General features: G+C 40.7%; 1 pseudogene; it reads right to left on the bottom strand.

Annotated features, from left to right (window-relative positions):
• Positions 1–688: 688 nt before the first annotated feature.
• Positions 689–2,007, bottom strand: LOC148999377 (protein WHAT'S THIS FACTOR 1, chloroplastic-like; annotated as a pseudogene).
• Between the last annotated feature and the right edge of the window lie 7,245 nt (positions 2,008–9,252).

Genomic DNA, 9,252 nt, shown 5'->3' with positions numbered 1-9,252 from the left:
TCTAATGCAACCAACCTTCAAGCAACATATTAATATCAAGAAAGAAGATCACACACAAGACCTCATTTGGAATGTTAATTGCCAAGAAGATGGCTTTTCCATGATCTTGTCATCTGGCTAGTGACATGCACACTTTGGTGAATATCCCCAAGAAGTTGGACTGTTTCCTTTTTGTTTTCCTGCTTTTGAAGCTGAATCTTAATGATCTCTAGACATTTCAAGGTTTTTCCTTTCTTTTTCCTTCCCCGTGTCCCTTATGTCTCAAAGCTGAAGATGTTAGCCGTCCTTTCCGTGCAGTGTCCATATACTTCTGCATGGTGATACCCTTTTGAAGGATACTAGCAAGGTTTGGTCATCTCTTCCACCGATGAACTGCATTAAGAATGAGGAGACCAGGGCTTTCAAATCTCAAAGGGTTCTTATCTTGTTTGTGCCACCACATTGGGGAACCTATGACTGAAAATGAAAATGAAGTTGAGCTTCTTTTAAGGTGTCCTAGAAGCTTATGGTATTCTCGGGCTTTTCTATTTCCTCCATAGAAATTGATAGAGGCTGGAGATATTTTTCATTGAGTTCAAAAACGATGCATTTGGTTTTGCTTCACTGGTTCCTGTGGAACATAGTGAGATTCTTCTTTATTACACAATCTCAACATATCAAGAAAGAGAGGACTAACCTCATGATAATCAACTGGTCAACTGTTTGTGTAAGCACCACAGATATCTTCCACTTCCATCTCATGATCGGGAGCAGATAGGTCCTCTATCCTAGCAATTTCATCCTCACTCTCAAGCTCTGTAATGGCATCTTCACTTTTAATGTAACTATTAAATAGATTATCATAACCCTCCATATCTGGGAAGTTACTAAATGATTCAATTCTAAGGGGTCTTCCTCTGTAACCAATCAAGGCCTGGACCTTTTCTTTTCAAAGAACCAAGGGGCACTTTTGAATCAACTCAGAACCCTCATAAGCTTCTGTCAAGAACACATTAAATCTCTTACCTCTCTTAGAGACATAGAAAATCCCAAAATGCTTTAGAAGAAGTCTTATGAGCTTTTGGGGCATCACCATCTCTTGACGAAAGTGGGTGAGGTGGTCAGTAACCACCTTTTTCTCAATGGTAAAGCTTAGTATTTCATGCATCACAGCTACTACTCTCTTATCGAATTCCTATGATCCAGCTGTAAGCTCTCGAGCATCAGCATATGGAGATAGATAAGAACGTTTCTGGAAGTGTTCAATTTTCCCACCAAAACGGAAAATTTTCTTGTAGTTCTGAGGGAATTTCATGGGGAAGGGAAGTGTGAGAATTCTTGGAGTGGGAGGGTTGGCTTCATTCAACCCAACTACTTTCTTCTCTAGTTCTGTTACAGCCCAAGCTGGATTCCAGGAGACAAGTTCCAAAAACTCAACATCATCCTCATATTTAACCACCCTAAAGTATTGCGGGTATTTGTAGACCCACCTGGTTCGGAAATCATAAGGTAAGCCAAAGTCTCTCCGGAAGTGGGCAATCTTGTCCATTTTCATCATCAAGAGCCTCGTAACATACTCAGTAGCTCTCTCTGTGTTCTCCTCCAGGATCCTTGCTTCCTCTTCCACCAAGTCGTCATCTTCCTTTGTCATACCACACCATAAAACTCCCTTGTGGTCTTTGTACAATTCAAACAGCTTTGGTGATTTTCGTAAGAACTCTGAGATCTTGTGGGGGGCTTTGGCAGGCTAATATTCTTCCTATACTGTTCCAATGATCTTAAAGGAATGATTTGCTTAGGTTCTTTCTTCAAAACCTCCATAAGAAACAAAATCTTTGATGCTATCTTCCACTTCTCTGTTGCTATTTCTAGATCACACACCCTCTTTTTCTTGCTTCTGTCCTGCACTCTCCTACATATAGTCATAAATCGCAAAAATGAAGGAGAGATGCTGTATCCACTCGTCATAAAAGAAGAAGCCATATTGTTGAAGATGAAAATACTTTTTCTGCTCAGTAGCCTTGCCATTGCAAAATCTAATAACTTTGAGGAGTCCTTATTAAAATCTACACCAAAGAGAAATGCATTCAAAAAAAGTACAAAATACAATGACAATTTATGGAATAAATAAGTATTATAATGACTAAACCGCAATCAGAAGAACCTAATTATCCATAGCTTCAGACAGAGATATGTTAACAATGCATATAAACAAAAGTAATCTTCTTCACAAAGAAGTTGAAAAGATGGCAGAAGAAAATTTCTAGAAACTAGGAGGGACGAAGGGAAAGGATTTCTGCATGATTAGCTATAAAGTTTAAATAGGAGAAACTTAAGATAAGAGTGCTCTAAACAAAAATACAATAAGAAGTGATATATTAAGGCCATAATTGTCAAGGTGCTAGACAATCCAAGGCATTTACGATCCTATCTTCTTAGTCAGTATGTAGGTGACCTAAGCACTCCAGTGTTAAAACTTTTCAATGTAATAGTTAGAGACTTGGAGCATATTGCAATATTAAATGAAAAGCGGTAACAAACATAAAAATATATTTCCATTCAAATTAAACATGGATACACATTAATAGTGCAACAGACAGTGAAGTACTAGTTTGCAACCCATTCAGATCAGAACACTGGCATTGTTGACATTGTATGATGTAACACACATACTGACTTACTTATAGAAAATAAAAAGAAAGAAGTTGAAAAAAAAAAAAAAAAAGAACCGGAAGGAGAAGAAAAGGGGGAGGGATACAACAAAGAACCACCACCAAAAGGAGAAGAGGCTGAAAAACAACAAAAAATAATTACAGTAATGGTGTTGCTAGAAGTTTTCAATAAGATGGGGCTGCTGTCAAAGAGTTTCCTTAAATGGTGGCACATCATATCCATGAGGGGGAGTAGGATTTTCCCTAGTTTGGTCGAACCCTCTTTGACATGTTCTTCAGTCAGCCTCAGAGATTGAATTGGGTGATGCTAGTGAAGTGAACACTGGAAGCTGGAATCTAATGGTATTTTTTCTCTCGAATCATCTTGGAATTGCATTAGAAGGCAATACACTAAGGTGGAGTGGCATAGGGCTATTTGGGGTGTGAACTTGCAGCCTCGTGAGAGTGTGTTTGGGTGGAGAATGTTGATGGGACGACTCCCAATAGATTTGGTGGTGAAAGGATGTGGTACTACCTTGGCATCAAAGTGTATATTATTTGGTTCAAAGGCAAGAGAGCATAGACCATCTACTTGTGCAGTGTGCTTTTATTTGGGTGCTTTTGCAAAAAATTACTTTTAGATGGGAGCCACGACAAACTCTAAAGAGGTGTGGGCTTGGTGGCGTATGAAGGCCACAGTCACCTCTTTAGTGATTGTGTGGTTGAAGGGTTCTGTTTTGCTTCCATACTTCACTTGGATGGAGAGAAACAAAAGGAAGCATGATGGAAATGGTCGCGGGGAGGATTGGGTGTTCAGATTGATTATGTGGGAGATTCAGTTGGAGACCTATAGTGTGGGGGGGGGGGGTTAGGAAGCTATGACCTATTGGTGATGTTAAGGGCAGCATTTCGTGTGAAGTTGAAGCCAAATGCAATACCAAAACAAGTGGTTTGGAAATGACCCAAAGTGGGCTGGTTTTAGCCTAACATAGATGGTTCAGCCTTAAGATATCCTAGGCATGTAGGTGTGGGGGGGGGTGATTCAAGACTCTAGTGCCATGGTGATGTCCTCTTTCCGTTGGTATTCAAGTGTCAAAACAAACTTAGAGGTTGAATTTATGGGCTCGATGAAAGGGTTGGCTATTGCTCAGTCCCTTGGTATTGAGAAGCAATGGATAGAAACTGATTCTTTTTCAGTGGTGTCGGCAATGAAAGAGTTTCGAATTCCTTGGTGTGCAATGCAGCTATGGTACATGCCGAGAGCTTATATAGAGTGCATTGATTGGAGGATTACCCATTGTTATTGGAAAGGCCAATCCAATTGCTGACTTTCTTAAGAAATCAGGGGCAAAGGATTAGACTTCTTCCCCTATAGGTAAACGGCCTGAACATGTCAAGGAGCTGTGATGGGATGCTCCAGAGCTTCCAAGATTCAGGTTTTAGGTACATGGCTTGGATTCTTTATGTTTTGCTTGCTTTGTTAATTCATTTGGAACATGTGAGTTTGGGTGTATGTGGGGCAACCGTTGTTGCAGGGATGAGTGTTATGGTTCCTCTAAGTGTGTGTGTGTGTGTGTATTTTGATCTTAACTTTTTTAATGGAAGTTTGATCCTTTATTCAAAAAAAAATAAAATAAATGTGCCATCAGAAAATAAAGAGCTCTAAAGAGCAAGTAGCCATTAGGTTTCCTTTAGAGAAAAATCAAGAAGCAAAAGAAAATCACCATAATATAGGATGGAAGAAGTAACAGGAAGATGAACAGCTGTAATTTTGCACAAGGTAAGCCATTAGGTTAAAAGAGAGAGAGAGAGAGAGAGCGAGAGAGAAATGAAAAGAAAAAAGAAAAGGGGGAGGGGGAGATGAAGAAAAGACAAAAGCATTTACTGAAGTAAGTCAACAAGAAGAAATAATTTCACTTTACTAGAGCATTTTTCTTGAGGCTATGAAGAGGTGGTCCACTGCATAGGTCTTCTTCTTCTTCAGTTTTGTTCCTTATGATTTCTGAGATTGAAACATGATTAGGCATAGGTTCTATTCCATACTCCTTTCTTATTATTTAAGACAAATTTCCCAGCCAAAGAATAAGAATACGGTGGATGAAGTGGAGACGTGCATCCAGGGTGTTGTGTGATTGATATATTCCTTAAAAGCTCAAAGGAAAATTCTAGAAGACCGTTGTACAACCAGCCATGATGTATGCTACAAAGTCTTCAGCTGCTATGAAGCATAAAAAATAAACTCAATGTAATACAATGAGGATGCTAAGATAGATGAGTGGCAAAACTAGGAAGGAAAAGGTAATGAACTATCATATTAAGGCTGGTCCAAGAGTAGCTTTGATAAATGATAGGATACAAGAAAGTCGATTGAGGTGCGACAAACACGTTCAACGGAGGCCTTTAAAAGCCCCTACATTGAGAAATGATTTTAATCCAAATCGAAGGAACTAGAAGAGTGGGGGGCAGACCTAAAACAACCTACGGAGAAGTGGTGAGAAAGGATATGCATGGCTTGAGCCTTGTATCCAATATGGCTTCAACTAGAGCAGATTGGAAGGCAAGGATGCATGTAGCTAACCCCATTTAGTGGGATAAGGCTTGTTGTTGATGTTGTTGTAAGACAAAGATTTCATAGGTCTCACAGAATGTCATCATATACAGTCAACCAATCGGCATCAACAATATAGAAACATCTGATTCATTACATGTACAATTTAAATCCTTCTCCCCCCCCCCCACATACTCTTTAACCACTACAAGAAAACGGACCTATGGCGGCACTTTGGGTAAGGATACGACAGCGTTTTTATAAAACACCGCCGCTGTATGTTAACTTATAACGGCATTTCCCAAAAAACGCCATCATATGTGGCTTTATAACAGTATGTCTCTTATGCCTACGACTCTGTTTTTTAAAATAATACAAAACTTTTTAGAAACGCCGTTGTATGTCTATTTGTAACTCTAACACAAGGTGTTTAGCCGTTGTAAAACCTTTAACGGCGTTTCTTAGAAATGTTGTTGTATGTCTATGTATGTCTATGTATGTCTATTTGTAACTCAAAGACTCACCTGGCTAAACGATATACAACTTTGTAGCGGCGTTTCTAATAAACGCCGTTGTAAAACCTTTTAACGGCGTTTCTTAATTGTATGTCTATTTGTAACTCAAAGACTCGCCGTTTCTAAGGATATAAAACTTTTTAGCGGGTTGTATGTCTATTTGTAACTATCGCTACTTGCCGTTGTATGTCCCTTTCACTTGTTGTGTTTATTACAAACGCCGTTTCCCAAATTCCTCCCACCCAAGCCTACGCCAACATTTCACTTTGTCTTCAATTCAATAGTTTCTGTTTCTTCGCACAGATCCAACCTGTATCAGCTCCAATCACTAGCGGATGAACAGATCCAAGGCAGACTGAAATAAATGAGGCATTTCTGGAGTTCTTCAAGCATCTTCTTTGGCACATCGTTTTTGCAAATTTCATATTAAAGTTCAGATCTGCAATCTTGCAATCCCTCTGGCTCTATCACTTTTTCTCTCTCTCAATCCCTCGCAATCCCTCTGTCTCGCGCTCTCTCTAGTAAATTTGATCGGTTTTCTTTGTGTGTGCGCCGGCTCCTTTACTTGACAGTCGTTACGACTCAGAGATTTGCGAAGCTTTGAAAAGAATGCTGGTTGTTAGGACCTTAGGATGAGGGCATGGGGAGGAGAGAGAGAGAATGAGGGTGAATTAGGGTTAGTTGAGGTAATAAATAGAGGGGAAAGAGAGGGGAGAGGGGATCGAATGTTTTGGAGAGTCTTGTGGGCAGCCGTAGGCTGAGTGAACACCATGAGGTGTGGGGTGTGGCTGGCACAAAGAAACCAGTGTTAATTGTTAAATTCTTGCATTCTTGTATTGATTTTGGGAAGTATTAGTAGGGTTTTATCAATTGGTATCAGAGCAGTTCGATCCTAGAGAAGGATGGTATTGCCGCTGTTTTCAGGCACATAAGATGTGCAGAGTTGGCTTCTTGAGATCCTATTGTTTTGCTGGGAACGCAGCATCGAGGATGACCAACAGTTAGGCATAGCTCTCCAACACTTGGAGGGAGACGCATTGGATTGGGTGTCCAAGAGATCTTGGCCGGAGTTTACCTGGGCGAACTTCAAGATGACGCTAGTTACTGTTTTCGGTGATGGGAAGAATGCAAAGATCCCCCATGTTGAATCTGCGTCAGTTTTCGATGGGAAAGATTTGCAAAACCACCCAGTAAAGTCGATTGATGGGGCAACGAAAGTTGCAACAGGTGGCGATGAGTCTCGTCGAGCGTGGAGAAGAGAAAAGCAAGAGAGGGAGAGTTTCGGTATCAACACCTATCGGATTAAAATAGCAACAACGATAAATCTTCCTACTAGATCAAAGGTTGGCGACGAGAAGAGGAATCGAGGGAAGACAAGAGCACACAGTGGAAGACTTCAGGCGGCTACATGGTTTGTTTGCAGAAAATGGGGAAGAAGACGATTGGGTTTTAGGGTTTTTGGGGTTGGTTCTACTCAATTCAAATCGGTTCATGGGTTTGATTCACATATTAAAAGCCAAAATTCTTATCAATTCGGCCCTCCAGGTATGCAAAGTATCAAGCTTAAGCAAAAAGAAAACCAATTTCAAAGATTGGGCCGTCAGATTTCCCAAAAACTCCCTTGGGCCCAACCCATACCATTAGTCCCCAGCCCATTTTATTTCACTAACCCAATATCCAACCCATGTTTCTTAACCCATGATTTTAAGTGTTTAAACCTAGCCCATTCAAAAGAATTAATTTGGGCCTATTACAGTTTCATGACCCAAAACCCAACCCCTTCCATCAAACCATTACCCAGCCCATTTATCATAACCCATGGTTTTAAGTATTTGGACCTTACCCTTTTTAACCATCTCTCACGGGCCTAGCCCATTTTGTTTACACAAAACCCAGGCCTCAGCATTACCTTGAACCCAAAATTTTCAGATGGACCAAAACCCAAACAGAAAACCGATCTAACCCATAGTCTCACCAAACCAGCGACTCGACCAAGCCAACAAAGGGTAAAACCATCGTCTTCAACCTTACAGTCCTTACCTTCTATTAACGATGGAGGCGCAGGTGGAGGAGAGAGAGACGCCGCGGTTGAGATGGGCGTCGATCTCGTTGATGGTGACAAAAGAAATCTGGCCGATTGGAAGACACCGGCATCTTAGGCTATTTTACCCACGCTTCCCCCAACGACGATTGTGAAACCGACGCTTGGTGAAATCAGCAACCCTACTCTTGCTCATGGGTTAACTTCACATCCTACACCTAGGAATCTGTCGAACGATGAAAAACAAATGTTTTATTTGGAATGCATAGAATGGCATGCAGTTGATCGCTTCCTCTGCACATCTGGAGAAAATGGCGGCTATCCATTGAAAGCCCTTGATTCCTATATTGATGCACAACTCATTACAACAGCTTGTTGTTCATGGTTTTCTGTTGAACCCAGCTCCTCTGGCTATTCATGGTGTGTTCTTTCCATTCGATGAAGCGCCAAAGCTTTTTCTCTGTATGGATTGTTTTGAATTAATTGGATTTGGGATCTATGGGCTGCCAAGGAGAGCGCGCCAAGATGCTGAATTAATACAGCTATGCGACAAGCATGTGACGACCAAACTTCTCAAATTTCCCATCACCTTGAGGACAAGGTGATTTTCGAGGGGGCCGGTAGTTGTTAGGACCCTAGGATGAGGCCATGGGGAGGAGAGAGAGAGAGAGAGAGAGAGAGAGAGAGAGAGAGAGAGAGAGAGAGAGAGAGAGAGAGAGAGAGAGAGAGAGAGAATGAGGGTGAATTAGGGTTAGTTGAGGTAATAAATAGAGGGGAAAGAGACGGGAGAGGGGATCGAATGTTTTGGAGAGTCTTGTGGGCAGCCGTAGGCTGAGGGAACACCGTGAGGTGTGGGGGGTGACTGGCACAAAAATAAAAACCAGTGTTATCTTGTTAAATTCTTGCATTCTTGTATTGATGTTGGGAAGTATTAGTAGGGTTTTATCACTGGCTCTAATTGCTCAAGGCTTCGATTGCTGGCTCTAATTGCTCAAAGCTGATTCCAGGTGGTTTCCACTCTTGAGCAGCAGATATACGCCCGAGATTGTTCGATCCAAAATCTGCCTCTGAGACTCCCTCCTCGTGCGTCTGGTAATTCCATTTATAATTTCTTTCTTTTAGTGTTCTTCACTGCTCTCCATCTCTCGTGTTAATGATAAACATCTGCTAGTTGTTCAACAGAGAAACCGTTGCATTAGTTATTGTTTGTTTTCTCTTCTGTTGTTCATTATGTGTTGAATTTCTTCATTCTGTTTGATAGCCAGAGATTACTAATTAAGCCATCCAAATCTACTTTTATTGGATGATTTAGTTGTTTACCATGTGATATTTAAGTAATGTCTTGGTTGATGATTTAACTTTTTTTCCTCATTAGGCCGCAGGTCAATGTGACTTTTTGATTTTAACTGTTTAACTGTTTTTTGCTTCCAATGTTCTGACCTACTTACTTTTTTAATAGTTATCATATTTGGAATATTAAACTTAATTTATTCTCACTTCTACTCTTGTAATATCCTG

This window comes from Hakea prostrata, unplaced genomic scaffold (genome assembly GCF_041222555.1).
Source record: "Hakea prostrata isolate BN-2017 unplaced genomic scaffold, UWA_Hpros_2 contig_12, whole genome shotgun sequence".
In the NCBI taxonomy this organism is placed as follows: domain Eukaryota; kingdom Viridiplantae; phylum Streptophyta; class Magnoliopsida; order Proteales; family Proteaceae; genus Hakea; species Hakea prostrata.
Note: the sequence above shows the minus strand (reverse complement) of the source record. Positions and strands in the feature narration are given on the sequence as shown.